The sequence below is a fragment of the Kryptolebias marmoratus genome, linkage group LG21 (assembly GCF_001649575.2).
Source record: "Kryptolebias marmoratus isolate JLee-2015 linkage group LG21, ASM164957v2, whole genome shotgun sequence".
NCBI classification, from domain to species: Eukaryota; Metazoa; Chordata; class Actinopteri; order Cyprinodontiformes; family Rivulidae; genus Kryptolebias; species Kryptolebias marmoratus.
This window is the reverse complement of record NC_051450.1, coordinates 9,404,391-9,428,180: the sequence shown is the minus strand read 5'-3', so window position 1 is coordinate 9,428,180 and position 23,790 is coordinate 9,404,391. Positions and strand designations below refer to the sequence as shown.

At 37.4% G+C, this 23,790-nt stretch overlaps 1 protein-coding gene across 3 annotated transcripts in view; it reads right to left on the bottom strand.

The window, feature by feature from the left end:
- Positions 1 to 1,628, bottom strand: part of cdh10a (cadherin 10, type 2a (T2-cadherin)) — a 34,485-nt gene extending 32,857 nt beyond the window's left edge. Inside the window, exons 1-2 of one of the 3 annotated variants that reach the window (XM_017414119.3) lie at positions 1,402 to 1,627; positions 1,121 to 1,331 (exon numbers count right to left, since the gene is read on the bottom strand). The gene's annotated coding sequence lies outside the window, so the exon portion shown is untranslated. Of the gene's footprint in view, positions 1 to 1,120; positions 1,332 to 1,401 lie in introns of all 3 variants that reach the window. The other 2 variants (XM_017414120.3, XM_017414118.3) reach the window with 2 other exon arrangements.
- Between the last annotated feature and the right edge of the window lie 22,162 nt (positions 1,629 to 23,790).

Genomic DNA, 23,790 nt, shown 5'->3' with positions numbered 1-23,790 from the left:
GTTGCGTGAAATCTAACCTTTCTGCCATTTAGAAAACACGAAAGACAGACTTTATGTTTGGATGCATTCTAACAAAGTCATGAAGGAGTCTGACCAGGTTTCGGAGCAGTACCATCGGGTACAAGATACTACAAAAGGAAAATCTAAAAAATCCAATCCAAACAAACTTTACTTCTACTCTGATTTTGTTCTTCTGCTTTACCATTTCCTCACTTTTCCAAATAAATATTCATGTCTAATCCTTTAAAACGTGCTGTGTGGATGCCTATGAGAGCCTCTCTGCCTGCGTAGGAGAGCCGATTTCCACCTCTTTTCATTTTTATGCTGAAAGGTCACTCCACATTTGACAATGATTCAAGGAGCATGTTAATGGCTAATTTGCACTAAACAATAATGGCATTACATGGGCGACGAGGAGCGTGCCACTAAACCACACTACCTATCACTTGGGAGCCTGTAGAGCTTTGTGTGAGTAAGAGAGAACACAGAAGACCAGGAAGCTGGAATGCAATCATAAAAAAGACTGTTAAGGCTGGATTAAGTTTGTGCTTTGGAGCACATGTACCATTCATATCTCCAGAAACGCTTCAAGGTGTTTATCGTGGTGTTCAAGTAGAGCAGCCAAACAGTGTTACAGCGCCTCTCCATCAAATCTGCTCACAGCACATCACAAGTACAATTCTCCCTGACTGCACACACACACACATGCATACACACACCGCTTGGTTAGGACCCTTGAAAATGCTCCCACATACGCAGATGCACACACTTTTAGAAAGAAAGTCATATGTGCCTCACACGGGTCTTCAAACAGGTGCATCCACCTGCTGTACAGATGTACACAAATCTGTGAAGGCTTATTTTGGGACAAGTTAAATTTAGCAGAATGAGTGACAAAGTTATTACCAGTCTGAGTTAAAACACACAGTATGATCCCAAGCAAAAACACCCACCCTAAAGTTGCACATGCAGTTGATGACAGGTGTCGTGAGAGCTGATTTAAGGAGAATGAACAGATGCTAAGAAAAAATATAATAACATGCACGGTTGGTTTATTAAACATATTATTAATGATCATTAAGTTTAGTTTCTAAAAAGACAGATGCTTTAATCCACTTACAATGTGGAGTTTATGTCATTATCAAGCACGCCCCGTACACACACGCTCCAACCTGAGTACTGAAGCAGAAATCTAATTATTTTCTAGTTCACTCGATGATGCTGTTTTCAGCCCCTTTGAAGTTGCACACTTCTTTTTCATGAGATATGTGCTCACTGCTGCGTTTAGTCAGGCTTTGTCACAGTGCAAAGAGCAGATCATCCCCTGGAGTCTGGAGGCAGAGAAAATACAGATTCAGCCGTAAAGCATTCATCAGGAAAGCAAAGAAAAAAAGCCCTTACCTTTGGTTTTCACAGCTTTAGCATCCATCTGTGTCTCTGAGTGTGCTGTGCTGTGTTCCTTTGCAGTGCTTAGCGGTGAAGAGTCTGACTCCTGACGCCAGTGCTTACATTCCAGGACTGACAGCAGCACAGCTGAATGTGTATGGGACTGTGTGTGTGGAGGAGAGAGGGTCCCTTGCTTGCTCCCCTCCCCTTCTCTCTATGCCTCTCTCTTCCCTCCCTCGCTCCGTTACTCCTCCCCGCTCTCTGGCTCCTCTCTCCTTTCCTTCCTTCTCTACACTTTCTTTCTATCATCTCCCCTCACTCTCTTTCAGTGTCTCTCTCCTTCCTCTGTCTCCACCTCCTCCTCCTCCTCCTCCTTACCCCGGTCCCCTCCTCTCTCTTTCTCAAGCAGTGCATCAATTCTGCCGGTGGATGTCACTGAGGCTGAGGCGACTCTGCCCCTGATTGGCTGCCATTCACAAGTTACTGATAAAGACAGGGGGGGAAAAAGAGGGGGAGATGAGAAGGAAAAGTGGGGGAGGGGTGACCGGCCTAACATCCCAGTGAGAATCAGTTCAGTGAAGACTAGAGAAACAAGGGGAGGTTAGTGGCTGACGGATCGACTGTATGGTGCTTGATGTCTAAAGTAATCGGCTCCATCTAATCTTCTTTCAATGACAGAGGAATGAAGGAGAAAAGGGCCATAACTTGTAAATCAGCCAAACAGTGAGGGGGCAACGTGGAGAAGGAGGGAGGGGTCGGACTTCATTTTGCCCCGCTCATCTTCATCTTTCGTCCCGCCGACTTGGCCTGCGGTACGTGGCAGGTGCACGCGCAGTCCAGGCCACTCTGTCATCTCTTCTCATTACGTGCCACATGTTGGATGCATATCAATCCGTCTCCCTGTACAGCACATGCTATTGAGAGTGAAATAACATTTCAGTTCAACTGAAGGGAGCAGAGGGAGGGGGATGATATATCATCTAGGTATTTGATGGTGTGGGACAGAAGGGATGATGCATCTTCAGATGTCAGTATCTTGTCCCCAACATATACCAAAGCAGATAAATGCTCAGTTATATATGCACCGGAGACGCCAGTCATCGCGGCGCTTGATGAATAATTTAAGAAAGGAAGCAATTTCAGTGGCCAGACCCCAACTGAGCTTCAAGTTTCCTTGTCCTGATATCAGTGTGAATAGATTATCAGCGGCTAACTCTCTGCGCCGGATAAATAAAAATGCAAACGGGCCAAACTAATTAACATCCAAAACGAGGAGCGAGGTAGCCTCCCTCTGATACAGAGCCAAGTCCTAACACTTCATAACTCACCCCCTCATTGGGTTTATGGTGCTGAGAGATTAAGAAGTAGGTGAGTGTTTGTATTTGTTCCTGTGTGCATGTGTTGGCATTTGCATGTACGGCTGGGGGGAGGAGAGGTGTTTACTTAAACTTGTGAGTGTGCAGGATGCACGTGTGAGTCTGTGTGTGGTGCTCCTTGCTAACAAGCCACTAAAAAAGGAGGCAATTTTGTACCCCTCTCTCTCTCTCTGCATAGAATTAGTAATAATTTACTTGCTATTTACACCCCTGGGATGTTAATTACGCTGTTGTTACGCAGTCCAAACAACTCAGCAAACATCAGAGAACAAGAGCAAGCATTGTACCAAGCTGCTTGAGGAGATGTAGAAATGCCTTTTTTGAAACAAAGTTCCCTTATACTTCCTAAACCCAGCACACAGGCAACATCTTCTCATCTCATTTTCACAATCCATCCTGGCAAACAGTTTACAAATTCATGTTGTTGCTGTTTTGTTTTTTCTTATTCTCTTGATAAGGACTCCATTACATTAAATCAAAGTTTTCCAGCCCAGAGAAACAGCTTCTTTAAGTAAGAGGTGTCTCCTGATCTTCCCCCAATTCTCAGCGTCAGCTCCCATCAGCGTCACCGGAACGTTGTGCTTGTATTCACCTCCACAGTTCTGGCTGCCACTGATTAGTTCTCTGATTTCCTTTGCCTTCCCAAAGGTACGCTCAAGTGAGGATGTCTCTCCACTGTTTGCTGTGCTAGCATAACCACTGCAGCTGCTCATAGGGTATTGATATAGCTCTGTGTGGCAATGACAAGGCCGCATCAACTGCTAATTAACCCTGCTTTTGGTTTCAGTCAAATATGCTTGTTTTAAGGGGGGGTTTTTTGTTTGTTTTTTTTTCCCAGAAAAAAATCTTTAATCTGACTTACATGAGATTCAATGACAAGTCATCTAAACACACAAATCTTTTTTTTTTTTTTTTTTTTCATTATCTTGGTTTTTTTTTGTTTGTTACTTCTTTGTTTTTATGTGTTTGAAAATCAGAGGAGTTTACTTTTCATGTTAACTTCTCAAATGGAGCCAGGAAAGGAACAGTGAAAAAACAAACAAACAAACAAACAAAAACAAACAGTGAAAACAACAGTGTTTTCAAAAAATGTCTATTGTTGAGCAGTGATATTACTGGGAAGTTTCCTCTAAGATCCATATATTTTCAAGGCCTCTTCTGCTCAATGACAGACTGTAGCTGATTCTCACTACTATTAGCAAACTTCTTTAACTAGGCATCATGTTGTTTTTTTCAAATTGCTTGTGTTTAAAGTGCTGAATTACATCAGCTTTCCTAAGCATATTTTGCAATCCACTTTACTTTTGCCACCATCGTTCACAATGAAATATCTCCACACAGCTTATTTTCTTCTTCTGATGGTGTTTATTGGCAACTAAATGGTGTATTACCAGTATCAACTAGTAAGGAGTGTGGATCAGGACAACCGTCTTAAATGGAATTATAACAACAGACAAAAACGCTACCTCTGCATGGCAAATATTACTCCTCCTCTACCACTCGACCACTCAACTGAGCGGTGAACGTCACACTGTTGTAGTGATATCAGGTAGCGGAGTAGCAAAACACTTTCATGGGGACAGTATTCAAGTCACAGTATTACACAACACGGTATTAGACCAATACCCAATACTAGTATTGGTATTCCTGCCTGTGATGTTTGCAGATCAGTTGGAGAGTTAGTTTGAGTAGTAACTACTTTTATCTTTTAACATATTATCTAATGAACCACTAAATGAATTTTAATGCACCTCTCAGAAAGCAAACATTGGATGTACAGTACACCTACAACAAAGTAACATTTGGGGTCAATGTATTTTAAAATGGCTACTACAGACAATCAAGCTTAGCAAAAACAAACATTGCTATAACTCAGCCAATTTTAAAGGGATTGAGCTATAGTTTGTGGTTTTAGTTGAGAATCTCCCTCAACACATACTCCCAGAGCTAACAGATCATGCATAATGTTATCGTCAAGGTCTGACCAAGTTACTTATTTCTGTCATCTTTGAGAAAAAAGAAAATCTTTGATTAAAAGTGTGGCATGAAAGATGGCAGCCTTATTGCATTCCTTGAAGGAAAATCTTAGTCTCTTTGCTTTATGCTCCCTGAACTCCTTTTTTTTCTTTGTGTCGGTCAGTATTTGCCTCAGATTTGCTGCCTGTACAGGGTTTTCTTTATATTTAAAATAAATGCAACTAGTTTACTTCCTCAGCCTACTTTTGGAGCTCAGTTTGCATTTAGGTCCACCTTGCCATCAATGAACAATTCTCACTTCACAGTAATAGATTGCATAAAAAAAAAAACCTTCTCCCTGGTAACTGTCCTATACTAAAGGGGCGAGTCACTGTTGTCTGCAGATTCTGCCAAGGATCCCTCCTGACTGGTCCTGTGCCGATGTAGCTTGTCGGAGGTGCCAGATGGTTGTTTGCATTCTGACTGTGGCCAGCCACTCTACATTGTACACCTCCATGGCTTATTCTGTGTGGGGCGTACCAAAATGAGTACATGACTGCTGTCATGCAGGATTTGAATGATTTTTTGTGCACCAGGTGGAGTGCGAGAGTTACTTTTGAGAGTTGGTGTCCTAAAAAAACTTTAAGAGTACATCCCAGAATACACTAACTGAGATGCAGCAAAAAGGTACAGGATAAAATTAAACCTGGGTCATTACATCAATGTTTTGACTTTTTGGCTTTGCACATGATGCATGCACTCTATTAGGTGACAGGTCAGGCTACAAACGCTCCCAAAAATGTTACAAGTTAAATCCATTGGGCTTGTTTGGATGTTAATTTGCAAACTTCTAACACTGAATTCTGTGATGTGGTTCAGAAAACAGTTCCCTCTGTTGATGCTTTCATTAAAGTCAATTAAAGGCCTAGCATTCATTGAAGCAATGCATATCGCACATTTCCTTTTGTGCCAGAGTTTTAAGCTAAGATCCTCTTATGATATAAAAGGACAGAGTTATGACCATTTTGGGTCAAACCTCGTAATGTCCGATCTTGTTTGATCATGCAGAAAGTGCTGAGAATGATTCTTAGCCTTTACCACACCAAATTCTAGCTCTAGATTTGTAAATTTGACTGAGCTATGGGCTATTTTGTGTTTGCTGAGGTCAATTAGTCATGGTGTCCATCTTGAATTAAATTCACTTCAAAAAATAATTAGGTATAAAGGTACAACTGAGGGTTACTTTCATTAAAATCTATCCATTGGTTTAAGATATATTTTGCTAAAAGATAGACATTTCCAAATGCTTTATAGCAAAATTTTAGGCAAAGATGTGCAACGTGTTGTGATTGGAGTATGTGTTCTGAATTAGTGTCAGCTGTAACCATAACACATTTTATCTAAATATCTGTAAAATTGTCTGAGTTGTAGCCATTTTTGTGTTTTCTAAGATCAGCTAGCTGTGACAATATGTTGGCTTCAAAAGTTAATCAGTTATAAATTAAGAGAATTTCATTAAAGTCTGTCCATTGCTTCATGAAACATTTTGCTTTACAGACATAAAGAGTTGATGTTGAATCGTTAAAGCTGCAGTAAGGAGTTCTGAGAAAACCATGGACTTAGTCTGAAAACTTGAACAAGTCCACCTTACAGGTCTCTTTCCTTTGCTCTCTTCTCCGCTACAGCCCTCCCTCCAGAGATCCTCCCCCACAGCGGAGCCTGCTGTAAACGTGAGAAAATGGCAGTTTTCCTGTAACGTTGGGTTGTTTCTCCGCCATTAGAACAGCTGCAGCACACCGGCAATCTTGAGCTTGAACAACAGTATGGGGTGAAGGTGTGAGCAGTGTATACACATACGTGATTGACACTGCTAAGACATTCCCCCTGACTCTGATTGGTTGTTTCTGACGGGGAGCAGTGTATTTCTGCAAATGGCAGTAGGACCACTGGGAGAAGCCAGAGGTGCTTGATTTTTTTCACAGATTATCTTCCTCATATTCAACTGTCAGGACATAGTAACAGTTTTAACAAATATGTAAAAAATATACATTTTTATAAATGTTACCGAATGCAGCTTTAATGTTAAAACTTTAAGAACAAATCATATGCAATATGTTTGCTCTAAGAGTCAGTTCTCAGAGATGATGGCTATCATCTACTTACACACCATATTTTAGTTCATTACTTGTACAATTGAATAGGTTATGGCAATATTTGTGTTTACTAGAGTGCTTAGATGTTGCAGCCCTCCTGTATTTGATTGACTCCAAACACTAGTCAGTTGTTGATATACATCCATTGGTTACTTTGTGAAAGTTTCATTAAAATCCATCCAGTTGTTCAGGAAATATTTTCTCTTGTACAAGTGCACAAACACACACCCTTTGCCTTTTGACAGTGGGTGATAATGATATGAGGGTATCTATACAAAATACAATACTTCACCATTACTCCAGGATCCGATCCATGCATCCAAGTCTTCTTTAGCTTCTCTGTCTCTTGGTCACTATCTTACCTTGACCTCCACTATTTCTGGTCATTTTTGCTACAGAATATTTTTGCTCTCCTCTCATTGACATCTCATGATTTCTACTCATCAGTTTATTTTACTTTCCAAGCTTCTAGATGGCAGCTTAGAGGAAGAACTCATTTATGCTGGTTGTTGGGGAAATGTTGGAGAGTCAAAGTTTGGAAATTTGCTTCTCTTGGCTTTTCCTAGCAGTGATTGTGAACAAGCCATAAACCCAAGAAGCTAATTAAGGTCTCAGAACTTAATTAGCTTCTTGGGTCTTTGGCTTGTACACAAAAAGCTAATTAAGGTCTGAGGACTTGGTAAATGTTATATGAGAGCTCAAATCCCTTGAGATGACCAAACTTAAGGCCTTTTGGAAATTTTATTTTATTTTTTATTTTTTTTGTCCTGATCTCACTTTGTAATGTGTAAATGTTGTTAGTGTACAGTACTAAATGTATAGCTGAGTCAAAAATGAAGGTGTTGAAAAAAAAAAAAAAAAAAAAATATATATATATGTCACATTGATTACCTGTATTTATTTATCTATTTTTAATCAAACTCCATGAATACACATACATATACATGTATATTAGTGAAACGAAAATCTTGGGTTGGATGGGTTATGAAATTAGGGCATCAACAACTGTTTAACTTTTGGAGTTAACCAAATTCAAGATGGCCACCCCAGCTGACGGACTGTGAAAAATGCATGGCTATAACTCCATCAATTTTAGAAATACTGAGCCATTTGGTGTAGTACTAGTTGAGGGTCCTCCCCAACACAGTCTGAGAACTTAGCCATATGCAAGAGCTTCGCTTAAAACCTGTTTGTCCGTTAGCAAAATTACTCATGAACTACTAAAAGGATTTTAATGACATGCTCAGAATGTAACTATTGGGTATACTTTACATATCCTTTTTGAGCTGGTAATAAACATTAGCCAACACAAACATGACCATGATTCAACCAATTTAACAGACATTGAGCTAAAATTTAATGTAGCAGCAATCACAGTATGTATTGTGAATTAATCTCAGCTACTAACAGTTTGCCCAATAAATTTCATTTTCACATGAGATTGTGAATAATGTTATTTTTAAAATTGAGTTAACATGACTAATTTGTTTAATTAGAGATACTAAAAAGTTGAGTTACAAAGAATAACCCAAAGACTGTCTAATTGGATAATTAGAACTTGAATTGGTGCTAGCTAGTGCTAGCTGGTGCTAACTACTGTTACCATCAGCTAGCTAACACCAATTAATGCCTTTTTTTAGGAGCCACAAACTCACTGTGTAGTGCAAACTAAAGCTTTTAACACAGCCAGCCAGGTTAAACATAGTCTTATAAGTTGTTTTTACCATCTTCAGCTTACTTACTGTATTACATCTTCAAGCAGTGATTCAGTCAGGTTCGATTTGGTTAACCTCTGGCTTAAAATGACAAACTGTGAAGAATACTACAACTTATCTTCCACCCATCTACTGGGTCAGACTTTCCAACCCAATATTTGGTCAAACCAAGCCCACTTATAGGCTTTTTCACAAAACATTTCTGCAAGTAGGCCACAGACATGACAAATTTCATTTCATATAATTGATCCAGAAGTTAGGTCATGTTCTTTTAAATACATTATCTTACTGGCATGGTGAAAAGACACCAAGAAAATAACTTTTTGTTTGTTTAACAATTGACCTAATAACTGAGTGGCAATTGAACAATTCAAGATCAACTTTTTTCCCTGACATTTGAATTAAAGTCGTCTCTGCCAGAGTTGTTTGCTCAGACTAGTTTGAATCATTGAAAGATCTTGAAATCTGACACACAAATAACACAAATAATAAAGTTTTCTTAGTACCAAACCCACATTGGACAGATTTTAGCTCAACTAAATACAAACATTTATAAAAACATCTTTTTTTTTTTTTTTAAGAATGTGCTCTCAAGCCTCTCCATGTTCCTATTGAGGGTAACAAGAGTTAAAATAATTTTGCTTTATTTGCTGCAGGAGTATAACATTTAAACAAAGCCATTGCTCATTGAGAAAAGCAGCAAAGTGCAAGTTTTTTTTTTTAAAGAGCTGCAGATTTGCCCTAATTAAAATTAAGTTTTGTTTCGGGGTATTATACTCCAAATGTCATAACATTTGTGATGAAAATGATCTGAATGCACTGTAAGTGTTTCTTCAAGAAATTCTTTTCATTAGCAAGATGGAAATATGTGATTGTTAGAATGAAAGTACTGGTATTCCTGGATTCTTTGTGTGGCCAAATGCCTGTTTACTCGAGTGTGGAGGAATGGGGGATGGAGACAGACAAGAAAACTCCAAGCATCTCAGGCCACAGGTAGCACAGATCTTAGGCATCGCAGACACATTCCATGCTTTGACCAACACTGACAGAAAAGCACCACATAAAGTGAAGATGTACAAACACTGCCGGAGCAGGAAACTGTAAAAGGGGAAGTTAAGGATAGACCAAGTTGTTGTTCATGTATGTGTTGCGTATAATATCTCTTCAACCTAAGCTTGATTAAAGAATTCCCCAAATGAAGCTCTGGTGCCTTCTAGTATTTTCTAAGGATATGCTGTACACCCAAAGATTACTTTCTGTTCTGAGGTTCATGAGTCTTTTTTTGTTTTTGTTTGTTTGTTTGTTTGTTTCTTTCTTTCTAACCATACAGACAAATGCAAGCGCACACACACAGACGTGGACAAAACCATTATCACCCTTTTGCCCTCAGTTGGTGGGGGTGTCTACTCTATGCAATATTTGTTCATTACATAACAGAAAAATGGACATAAAGTGACATGGTTTAAAGCAATTTTAGGCTTGTAGTTCACGTTCAAGAAGTGATTCAACATCATTCAACTGCATGAATAATCCATACACCTCTTCAGTCATGTCATTTATTACCTTTAGTGATTAATTCAAATTAACAATCTGTGTTGCATGTTACTCTGTGAAGAACCTTCCATCACTGGTGGGCACATATCCTCTGTAATGCACAGTGACAGGTGTGTGCAGAGAGGTTGTGTGCAGGATGAAGTGTTGGATGTTGGATTCACAGGAAAAGCCCCGAGGATGCTCCTGTCCCAGCCAAAGTGATGACAGATCACTCAGCCTGTGAATACTTACTTATGGAAGTGCTCAGCAAGTGAAACATCTGCTTTTATTGACTAAGTTGGCTCATATCACAGAAATTTTACACTTCACCCCCCCTCGATGGGCTTTCATTCGATTCTGTGCAGCAGTGTTCAGCTGGAGAAACTATTTTACTGCCAGATAAATAATTATGCAAGTTGGAATAATTTTTAGAAACATCTTTTTTTTTTTTTTCCTGTCAAATGTAATTCTGAAAAACAAGTACTGATCATCAAATGGTTCAAAAAAACATAAGGAAATTAAAAGTTTGGAGTTTATTGGGGTTTTTTTGCAAAGGCATTTTAAGTAAACTTTGCCTATCCACACTGCAGAGGAATAATTGCAATACTCTGTTGCAACTACAACACCATGTGCAAAATACACTGATATGAAGTGATGGTTGATAAGTATAATATATATATATATATATATATATATATGTGTGAATTCATTCTTTTTGTATCTACAAGTATTTGTAGGAGTCACAAATATGTCAAAATGATTGAAGTTAATTGGTTGTATTGGTTGTATCTGTCCAATAATTAATTTCTAAGAGAGTTATATTAAAATGTGTCCAGTAATTCATGGAGTATTCTGTGAACAGACAGACACAGTTGACTTTAATAGGCAATGCCAAAGTTTTAAAAACACAGCTTGTGCGATCAAAGTATGTGTTGGGATTCACTCTCAGCAACTACCATGCCAAATTTGAGCTCAATATGTGTAAACTTTACTGAGTTATAACCATTCAAGATGGTGGCCATCATAAATGATGTTAACTCTAGCAGGTCATCAGTTGTAGATGTACATCTAGTGATTACTTACTGGGGGTTTCATAAAAATCTGTTTAGTGTTTTCATGATTACAACACTACAGACAAACACACACATAGAGTAATGGGCAAAAACAGTATCACAAAGCAAAAGGCAAAATAAAAGTTTAAAATCATTTGCTCTAAGCTATATAAACCAAAGAACTGTATAGGTATGAACCCATAATGTGTTTCTCACAATCTTTAACACAATCTTGTTGTCTTATCTTTATACTGCAAAGAGCCACATATGGTGCAAAGATTTGGCAGTAAGGGATGATTTTGTTAGTGTTAAAAAATGAAAAAAAAAAAAAAAAAAGGTTTCCGCATTTTCAACAAGTTTTGGGGCATGTTGGCCTGCAAAACTGGTCAGGTCATTTTCAACAGATGTTCTCCCTCATGATGTGATGGAACAACAGTCTTACCTCAAAGGACGAACAAATGGGGTAGAACCCAATCAGTTTCAGGGAAATTAGCGAGCATGCTCTTGGTCACGTTCTTGACTTTGCGCATCAGGTACCTCCTCAGAGACGGTGGGCTCCTTCACTGCCGACTGCTGATTGGTTTCCGGGTCATCAGCGAGGAACCGTGACACGAAGGCTGGATTAGTCTGATGATCTCTGCACGGGTTCAAGGAACACAGGGAAAGTACAAACCTGCTCTTGCAAGAGGTCTGACTGAATTCTGAGAAGTGTTCCAAGTGCGAGGAGAGTGCTATTAAAGTAGTGGGGTTATAAGTGACTTCCTGAAAACGAAAATAGGCCAAGTTTATTCAGGGACATTGGTAAACCTTTTAATATTAAGAATAGTTTTTAGCCCACGTGGTGCCTACTTAGCTTCTCTAAGAAGTACATAAAAGTCATTTTTATGTTGTTTTGTAGCTTTACTAACTCAAACCTAACAAGCCTCTTTAGTCAGTGGATAATCTACGCTTCCTATATGTCTTTGCAACAGTAAATTATTTCCTGTGGGCAAAATATAATTCACTTGTCTTTGGTCTTCTTTTCCTCAGCTGCTTCTGTATTTATTAAAGTGTAACAAACTGGCAGAGATCACACTTATCCAACGGAAACAGTCATTTCTTTAATTTCCAAGAACAGTTTTTGTTGTCACACTTGCTTAATAAAATGAGGATAAAGGTGGGTTCATGGTCCAGGTTTTGTTTGATTCACTCAGCAATTATTTGATAAAAGAAATTAATTTGTTTTTTGTTTTTTTTTCCTTATTTTTCTCAGTGGCCTTGTAAGACTTGTAAGAAAAACTATCTTTAACAAAAAAGAAAAAGAGAAATCAAAGCAGGGAAAAACCTTCAATATTTGTGTGAATGCTGAGTCAAAATTCTCACAACTGTTTTCCTGTTTATGATTTCTTCATCACATTTTTTGGACTGTAATTACTTCTGCATATTCTGTTATATTTCAACCATTAATATAAAATGTTCATCTGTATCGTGAATAGTGCATTTTGAGTTTTAGTTTTTGTAAGCTTTTTACTTTTGGAATTTTTTATCTTTATTTACCAAAAAAAAAAAAAAAGAAGCACATTTAGATCTCCTAAATTCCTTCAAAATTATTGTTCTCTTTGAGTTTTAATTGTAGCTTTTTGCTATGATTTTGCTAATCTTCGTCTGTAGCTATGGTTTCCTCCTTGCAGTCTTGCCTTGCACACCACTGGTGTTTAGTGTTCTTCAAAAGTGTGCCGGCTCTTTTGTGATTCTTTTCCTCTTCCTCTCTCTCACAATGGACACTGTTTTTGTCTGAATGGTGATTACACTCTAGACCATGCCGTCTACCAAAAGAAATTGGCCTAAATTGTTGCAGACTCAATTACAGTTTTTTAAGGGGAAGCATCAGAGGTGATGTGATTGGTCATGACTAATGGCAGCCTTAGCTGCATCGGGTCGTAATGTGTTGTTTCCAGTTACCTCTTCAATCAACTTGAATCTGCAAGCTGTGAAACAGTAACTATTTAAAACATAATAACGTGGCTTAAAGAGGCTTTAATAATATTTCCATGTTTTTGCTCTCATGTTTGCCTGCTATTTGTCTACTTTAAATCAATGTGAATACATTTCACCAACATGGTGTCTATGAAGATGTTAGCGGCAAATTATAAGGATTGAGTTTAGCTTTAATCATGGTCTGATTTAACTAACACTAGCATTGTTATTCTGTCAGTGACTTGTTCTCCTGTGTGGATGTTTCCTGTGATTCTGACCCAAATCAATGAATGCAATAAAATGTTAAAGACCCATCATAAAAACAGTAAACTGGATACTAAATTGCTTTGTAAAGTTTAGGATGTGACCTCGCATCCCATCTGCAGATGTGTTTACATGTTTCCGCTTGTCTAATTGTATTTTATTTTAGTTTATTTTTACCCTTTGATTAGGATTGACCCTAATAAAAAATTTTAAAACACCGGTCAAAACAATTACAGTATTTACCTTGATCTTTAGCCGCCTTTAAAGGGATAGTTCAGAAGTTTGGCAGTGGGGTTTTATGGAAGGGTTATGAGCAATTAATAGCTTACCTGTTGTAGAGAGTTCTTTGAACAATCACAGTTTGGCAAAGATAGTTTATTTCTGACTGGAATGACAAGCTAAAGGCAAGTCTAAGCCAAGACCAAATTGGATTGCTGTCTTAGCAACTCTAATCTTAAACATTTCACAAGAGCTCATGTGACCTCTGTTTTTCGTAATCTTTCCACTTAAGGTCAATCTGAGTTTTTCTATGGCCATTACTAATCTTTAGAAATCAGGGCAGTCAATGGCCAATATACAACATTTTTTTTTCTTTTTCTTTCTTCTGGCCAATTTGTATTCTTCATTCACCAAAATCTAAATAACGTATATTTAACAATGCTTAGAAGAGCACCTACAAATATCACATAGAAGAGCATTCTTTCTTGAAAAACCTAAACTGGGCTACAGTATGCTGGTTGTAGCTGCCGCTGCTGCAGCTTCATTTTCATACTTGGTAATTCATGAAATTTGTACGGGATTGTGGCCTTTAAAAAAAAAAAAAGTAGCTTACATTGCTCAATTAAAATAAATCTATCTCTACTTTCCACCATAGTCGGTTTTATTAGATGGTTTTAATTAGATTATACTTATTAGATGGTTATTCCAGCAGAAATAGTTATATTCCTACAGGAAGTGCCCTAGGCTGCACAAGAAGTGCTACAGTTAGCTGTTGTGATTAACCATAGAATCATATGTAAATGCACAGTGAAGAAGATATTTTACAAAATAATGATTGCATTAACTGATATAACATTTTTGATATTGGAGTTATTTTAAGAAGCCAGCAATGAAATTTGGTTCTGACCCCACTTGGATTAGCCAATATCTAGTCAATATGGTCAGAATTCAACTTGATTCTTCCAGTTTGTGGTGATTGAAAAACTATCTGTAACAGGTAAGATGTTAAACGCTTATAATCTTTTCACAGAAACCTACATTTAAAAAAATCTAAACTATTGCTTTAAATAAATAAATAAAAAATAGAAAAAAACTTGAGAATAAAGTTTCGTTGGATGTGTTACTAATCTAATATGTTGGATGAAAAAACAACTTAGCTTCTGCTGTGAAAAATTGACTCTATGTTAAAGAAATATTGCATTTCTCACGAAACACGACAGGCAATATGAGTTTTGTTAAGGAACGCTAGAGTTTTATTTTTAGTTTTGTTATTTATGTTATTTATTCAGATGCATATGATTTAATTCAAACTAAAAAATTTGTTTTCAAGCCATAAAAAGCAGAACTTCACCCTTACATGGTTTTATTCGCCTTTCCTTTTTTTTACTTTTAACTCAAGCAGATCGTTGAAGGAGATTCATTTAATGCAACTTAATCCTCACTGATTGAGCTTAAATACCACAGTTAAGCCTGTAGTTTTAGTTTGATTTCATTTAAACCTTTTTAAGGAGTCAGTAAATTAATAGGTCAAAACATTTTGTAAATGGTCACATAATTGAATAAAAACATGGTTATCAAACCATATATCTTTATTAGTTTTAATACAAAAAAAGAGATTTCTCCAAAAAGTGACTCACTGCATAATAGGCGCATCGCTGTTTTCATGGAACCAGTTGGTCCGTCTAACCAGGATGCTCCCCAGTGGAGGTGTCCAAATACAAGAGTGTCCAAATAGAAAAAAAAAAAAATACAAAATAGAAAAAACCCTGACCACACTGCATGGATTATGTTGCTTATCCCATACAGCCTCAGAGGATCGCCAAGCAAGGATAAAGGATGTAGCTGGGGAAAAGCATCAGCCTGGTCCCTGATAAGGACTGGAGAGTGGGAGGATTATTAGCTCTAAGACACATTTCACAAACAAAAATCAACTAATAGCTTCATAATAGTCATTGAGGTGTTTTACTCTGCTATTATATGTTACTACACACTTTAATTCAACACCAAGAGCTTGGCATAGTTACAGGAAAAATATGCAAATTATATCTGTGGTGCACAGTTGCATACATTTTCTGTGAATTTATATAAGTTATTGTTGAATCGTACATTCAGTCATTACTAAAAGGTGATATCTTTAACATTTTGTTCCATAAGTTATAATAATTTTCATATATTAGCCTCTAGGTCCAGTACAGATCATCTACAGATACATGTTTGGGTTTATCAACTAATAAATAGATGATATAAAAGAAATAGCTGCTCTTCTTTTCTACATCAACTGACCCAAATATTGTTTTCTTTGCTTAAACACATCTATTCAATTTTAGTTATGTAACATTCTTTTTTTATTTTCTTTTTTGTGGAAAACTGCTGAATGTGTGGACATGCTGCATATGATGTAGGAGGCTATTATAAATAAAAGCATTTGTACCCCTTCTATGCCCAACCAAGGTTTATTTGTTGGTTGTTTTATAGCAATAAATGTGCAACACCTTATAATTGCCTGGCACCAAATGTAAGAGGAGAACATGTGTTTGCCCGTGTCTATGCGTGTGAGTTTGCTTGTCTGTGATGTTAGCATAATATCTCATGACTCACTGGATAGATTATAATGAAACTCTCAGAAAGTAATCAATAGATTTAAGTTGCCAACTGATTAAAAAAAAAACAACAACAAAAAAAAAAAACACTAAAATGGCTATAGCCCTAGGATCGTTTATAAATCAGTTCTGTAAAATGGGTGCACAGACCAGTCCATCTTTTAGGGCGCCTCTGGACATTCATAAAACTCAGATGGATCCGCCCAAGTCCCGCTAAGATGGGAGCGTTCAGAAATGAAGCGAGCGGGGCAGAACCAAAAAAGGCGTGGAACAAAAATCAGTTGCTTTTACGTGTAGCTTTATTAGTGTGACAGACGTCTCCTCAACAACATTTCTCACAACATGACAGTTGAGATCAGCGTAGGGATTCTGTTTGTGTTTGACAGAATATTTGAAATAAATGCACAATTGTGTCACAGCTCACTGCCAGGGTTACGCCTCCTCTCTCTCAGTTCCTTCCCTCTGCTCCTGCCACGCCTCTAGCCACAGTCACGTAACTTTCCACAGTCCCACAGTTCAAGTCACGCCCATGTTGCCATGCCCACTCTATTAGTCTCATCTGTTTCACCTGTTCCGGTCTCCTTAAATATCCACAGCTCACACACCTCAGTGCCAGATTATTGAACAGCTTTTGCCTAGTAAATGTCCAGCGCTTCCCATAGTTTCATGCCTGCCTTGTTTTTGACCCTTCGCCTGTCTCTCGACTTCTGTTTTTTTTGCCTCGTATTGACTCCGTTTTTGCCTGACCTTGTCAAATTGCTGCAATTTGTTTCCTGTGTGCTCCAAAATACTGCTAAAAGCCACAGTTGTTGTTGTTGTTTGTTTTTTTTTCCCCATCATTTACAACACCTGTTAGAAAAAGAAAAGAAAAAAAACACTCGAGAGTTCTTCTCTGGAATGATTACATGTTTCATTGTTTTGACATTTAAATCCCATGGCTGGGTGGTCGCTGAAAGCGTACGTCATCACTTTGTCACATTATTCAACCGCAAAGCCACTTTTGCCACATGCTGACCGCTTTAGCTCTGTTACTACAAGCAGCAAGCATGGGTTGCTTTGACCCCCCCTCAGAAATCACACCAAGGCTGTTAGAAGGTGTCCAAGTCCCGGCCTGATGTGGCCTCTGAAAGAGCCTTATGTGAATTTTACAGCTATTGAGTTAAAATCTGATCGGGTAGTAGTTGAACATAGTTCCTAGCACATACCCTGACTGCTACCCATTGCATGACACATTTGCCTAAAGCCTTGGCATTAACTAATTGAGTCATCCCTATTTGTCTGTTTGCAAAATATCCAATTAGCAGATTTCAGTGGAACTCTGAGAATGTAAATATTGGATGCACATCTAAAACTAATTAACTTTTGGATTCAACCCAACTCAAGATGGCTGCTACAGCTAATCAACCTGAGCCCTCACAAAAAATGGTTCAACCTCAGTAAGGCTTGCAGGTATTGAGGTAAAGTTTAGTGAGGTACTAGCTGAGACTCATTCACAGTGCATACTCCAAACACTAACAGATCACACAATTTACTGCAATATTGCATGACATTGTGAATAAGGTTATTTTCAAGGTTTGATCACGTTGGCTATTTTTCTGTGTAAGATGATCTTAATTTAAAACTCTAGCATAAAAAGCAGTAGGCAATATGCTCTCCTTCAATGAATGCTAGACTTTATTCTTATTCTTATTACCTCCATGCTTGTTAGTGATGCAAAGTAGATACATTAGGGGTTTTTAAAGCTACATTAGAAGCATAACTCCCAGATTTTAAATATAGTTTATTAAGCTGCATTCATTTTAATGTGTGTTTCCCTTGAGAATTACATGGTGACATGTGTTGCCATGGCATGGATTGGATGGGCTTTAGGTAGAGAAATATAACCATTATGGAGTCTGTGGCCTTATTCATAGGGCTTTTAGTATGAAAGAATAAATACATTGAGTGAAATCCATTACTGTACTTTAGCACTGACATTTTAGATATAAATGCTCAGTAAAGGAATAATAATTTTGACAGATAGATTTGTTTTGTCGTTCCTTATAAAAAATATTAAATAAAATGTCACTTTACCATATTTTCTCCTGTGATCTCATAAACATTTTGGAAATGTTCCAAAATTGTGCAACACTCATGTACAAAACGTGTGTTTCATGTGTCAATAATAAACATCTGCCAATAATTGAGCAACAATGTTTTTTTTTGCCTATGTCTGTAATGTTAACAAAATATCTCAAGAATCACTGTATGTATTTTCGTGCAACTTGCAGAAAGTAATCACTGGATGTGCATTTGAAACTGATTACCTTTTGAAGCCAGTTTAGCTGAAAATGGCTGCCACAGCTAATCAAACTTAGCCAACACAAAAAATGGCTACACTTATGTTGTGCGTTATCATGCTTAACATTGATGTCAAGGTTTGACTAAAATGATTAGAACTCTTTCAATCCTCAATATGAGATGATCTTACTTTAAAGCTCTGGCATCAAAAAGCACCACAATATGTTTATTTATCTGTCTGTCCTAATTTAAATGCTTTGTAAGATGAAACCCGTTTTAAAGATGCGTAGATGTAAATACGTTTTGTCTAATGTACATTAGCGTTTGACAGAAGTTTAAGGCTCAGTAACCTATCATCACTAACTCTAATAGCCCCTCATTTCAGTGAAAATGACCTTAAATTCAACCACTCAAAATTTCTTTCTTCTCTTCTCTTTCACGGCAACTTTGCCCTCATCACCATAATAGTTGATTAATGACTAGACTATGACACAGTAATGGAAGCTGCTTGAGCTCTATAAAAAAAAGGAAGAAAAAAAATCCATTGGAAACGAGACATCTCACAAAAACCCTCTAATCCATGTCTCTGCGTTAGTTGACATTTGCTCGTGTGAATGGTGGTTTGACCAAAACGTTTGCAAACATTAAAACATGACTTTACAAAGAAACTCACTGTTCAGCATTAATTTATGCATTTAGTCTTTTTAGGAGTAGGGCCTAAAATGGGACATTACAATAAAATGAAAAAGGAGCCTCAGGATGAGCAACGTTTGTCAGATTAAAAGCGTTAAAAAATTGAGTTGTTAAATAGTTCACAATTTAAAAATCAAGGCTGTGCAAAGTGTGGGTGCTGCAGGACCCCCCACCCCCACCCACTACCACCACCACATGGATGCCAAAGAACATACATGTTTAAATATATACTTATTGCCCGCCATAGAAGATGGCAAAGTGATGTTGCCTGTAATAGTCTGGACAGGCTTTAATAAAAAAAAGTATTCCATTTACAACCTATTAACTTTTGGAGACAACCAAATTCAAGATGGCTACCACAGGTAGTCTAAATGCCTATACCTCAGTCAATTTTACAAATATTATACTAAAATTTGCTGCAAGTAGCTCAGACTCACCCCCAACACATACTGTTAATGCAAACTGATCGTACCAGAGCTTTATTTAAAAGTTTGGCATTTACTCTTCAAGTCAACACTGTCTGTCTGTTAGCAAATCATCGCATGATTATCATGAGCAAAATATCTTATTTCTCTGACTTACTAGTTCAGTTTGCCGATGGATCCAGTTCATAGCACTTCTTTACTGCTGTGGAGTTGAGTAGGAGGGATCAGCGTGTTGTCAATATTTTGTTTAAGGAACTTTGGAAAACTGTCAACTACTTTTTGAGATCTATCAATGAATGGTTACAGTGTGCATAAAATGTGATCCAGCCCAAAGACAAGGAGCCGACACTCATATATTAGCATTCATGCATCACTCTGGTATCCTTCTGAATATGATATTGTAGATTAAACTAAGTTTTAACTCACTTCATGTGAATAGGAAAGCCCTTTTGGGGTCCCCTGTTGGCCTGGGGGCCCTAAAGCAGACATTTGCTTTGCTTATGCCTTGTGCCGGGTTTACCCAGCACATATTCTGAGTGCTACACATTCCGCAATGTCTTTGCTTTAACTTTAACATTAACTATTACAGTCAACACTGTTTGTCTTTTGACAAATAATCTCATAAATCACTGGATGGATGTTAATGAAAGCTTTAGAAGGTAACTGGATGTACATCTGCAACTGACTGACTCAAGCCAATTCAAGATGGCTGTTTGTTTTGAATGCATCCAATGTTAGTACTTTAACAAATGTTACACAAGGACACTGAGAACTCCAACAAACATTTCAAAACATTTTGAAAACTCCCTTGTGAAGGTTGTGCGCAATACCAACTTTAGGGACATATAATGCTACAAACTTGATTAGATTTAAGAGAAGTCATGGTAGAGTCTTGTTGTTGCAAAAAGAAGAAGAAAAACGGGCTGATATGTGTTTGATTCTTTTCAAGAGTGACTTTTTCACATTCTTTTTGCTCAAGAAAGAAAAGGAGCTGCAGCCTGACAAAAAATGTATTAACAAGCAAGTAAGCATTGAGCGTTTGAGCAACCGTGTAGGAGTTGTCGAACAATGGGCTTCAGGACTGGATGTGTGGAAGCAGATGATGCTGTTTTATTCACATGTTCTGCTCGGTGAATACACTGAGCAGAAATGCTCTTACAATGACTGCAAATACTGTTCTACAGGCATGCATCACAAACATGTGACTTGTTTACATATTCTTTTTTCACACAGCGCCAAAAGGCAAAAATGGAAAAATATGTTTTTGCCTGTGTCGGTGAGTGTGTGTTTGTCTGTTAGCAAAATATGTCATGAACCACTGGGAAAATTTTATTGAAACTTGCAGAAAGTACATCTAAAACTGTTTAAATTTTGGAGTAAATCTGATTCAAACTGGCTGCCACAGCAAACTGACCTTAAAAACTACAAAAGTGGCTATACCTCGGTCAATTTTAATTATATTCACCTAAAATTTGGTGTAGTAGTAAATGAGACTGTTCTTCAACACATATTCTGAGCTTGAATAGATTGCATGAGATCATTGTTTTAAAATTTGCCATGAGTCAACTTTGTCTGTTAGCAAAGTATCTCATGAACCATCGGACAGATTTTAAGGAAACCTTCATGAAGTAGTCATTGGATGTTCATCTACAAATGATTATCGTTCGGAGCCAAACCAATTCAAGATGATTGCCACAACCAAATAGACTCAGAAAACACAAACATGTCTACAATTCAGTCGGTTTTTAGAGACATTATGGTAACATTTGGTATGATAGTAGCCGAAAATCATTTACAATGAACACATACCATATTATGACACCAAATAAGATTGTGTAGAACAGTATTTTCAAGATTTGACCAAAACTCAAGTCAAACTCAACTTAAAACAACTCATTTCTCAGGAAAAAATAAAGATATTTATGTAAAACTCTGGCATTAAAGGAGACGAGTGATATGCATTCCTTCAAGGAATGCAAGGCCTTTAATAAGGTTTTGAGAAAAAACAATTCCTTATGTACAGTGAGCACCAGTTCACGCCTCCTGCAAACATGGTGCTACACTGTTATTAACTTGGAGTTATTGAGTCCAATAATCCTGTCCCTATTAGCTCTGTTGTTGGCTGATGGGCTTTGTTTCCATGCAGACAACAGCCTATTTACCGCCGCCCCCTTACTTTTTAGGACACAGAGACAAAGTTAATTACCCTGGCTCGCTAATTGGGTACAGAACATCTACATGGATCATGTATAATTGTGACAAAAGTTTCTAGATAAAGCACATAGAAGTGGAGCTTGGTCGCCTGTGCGGTTTAAGTTCCAATCAGATAATTAATTGTGGTCTGACAATCTGCTCCAGCTGTTTTCTACGTTTCAGTCTACATCTTTTATTAAACTTTCCCGAAGTGTTTCTCTGACAGTTAGCATAGGGTACCATGTAAAACTACTCACAGAACAACTCCTGCTGCACAGTATACCTCCACTCCTCTTTCTGACAAGTGGTGACACAGTAACTGTCGATCTTTCCTCCCCCATTATGAAGGAGGTTTTCACATCTCTCTACTCCAGGCTGCCAGCCGTCTTTTTTTCCCTCCGCATTTCTTTTTGAAACTTGCTACACTCCAACAAATCAAATCGTGACGTATCGAACAGCAGTGTTCTCAAGTACCGGCTTCTCTGACAACACTGCAGACAACTCTGGATGTCTACCATGGTGCATCGTTCTTATGGTAGCTGGCTGTGTAGTGTAGAAACAAAAAAGGTCATTCTGACATCTTGGCTGTAAGGATACATTGAATCAACTACTGCTGTTAGATTTATGGCTGTTGCTTGGTTTTAACAAATGCTAAAAAAGAAAAAAAAGGGACTGAACATAGGTTGATTTTTAAAAAATGAATATAAATGAAGGACTTGAGTAAAATAAAGCATAAAATGTTCTTGGGTCATCCTTAATTTTCAGTTCTGGCTGTTTATCAAACCATTTAAATCTAAAGCCTTTTAAAGTTATCATCAAATAGTGTTATATCGATTCATAACTTAGCAAATAACCTACTTTAAATTGGATTTCCTGAGACTTTGTTATGGGCAGACTGTCACAAAGATACAATTTGTTCTTTTTTTAAGCCAAGTCTATGAAAAATATCAAAAATGACACAGTTTGACACATAAAATAGCATTTTAGCACAAACAAGATGTTTCCCAAATGGAGTTTTGTTCCACCAAACAGGTGCTAAGTGAACCAGAACTCGCTTAGCACCACCTTTTAATTTCCACTTCAGTAGCTTAGTTTCCATTGTTGTGAATGCCATGTTTATATATATATATATTATCATTTAAATGCATTTAATATGGACATTTATTTGCTATTCAGTATGGGTGCACCATATGAACTAAGACTGTATTGTTTTTACTTTCAGAAGCCTAATGAGTTGCTGGATTTGCTCAGTAGGTCATTCTCAACCCTAACTTACAAAAGATAAAAAAAAGAAAGTAGTTGTAGTGAATTTGTGATTAAGGGCAGCAGGAAACCAGGTGTTTTAAAGGTATGAGTGTCTTTCACTGGTTTCCACAAGGCCCAGTGGGGCCTGAACTGACAGTAGCTGCAGGATGGATTTAACTCCTCTACCAGATGCTTCTCTGGCTCAGGGGTATTTACACTCAAGAGGAAACGCTTCTGTTACATGTTGTTGTTGTTTTATTATTATTTTTTTTTTCTATTTTTTTTAGGATGTATTACAGAAAAGCTAATTCTCAAGGGCAATTTGGTGGTAATATTCTGCCTGCTGTGTTAGCACAGTTCATCATAATGATGCACAGCCTGAGAAAGTTATTTTTGAAAATGTATTCATTTCATTACAGCGTGGAGTTAAGAAGATACCTTCCAGAACTTGGTTATTAAAAAGGAAGTTTGTAAAAAACATAAAAACAATAATGAAAGACAACTGACAGTTATTGTCTTCTGCTGTAAAAGTAATAAAAAAGAGCTATTGCTAACAGAAAAAAAAAAATATATATATATATATATATATATATATATATGTGTTTTACATGTTTACATTGTTATAATTTTTGCACTGTGTGAGTATTTAGGCATTAATCATACATTATTTTATTATTATTGCCAGAGTTAGCAATATAGTACAATCCTAATAGAAATTAAATGGGCTTTTGTGGTTGCTGCTTA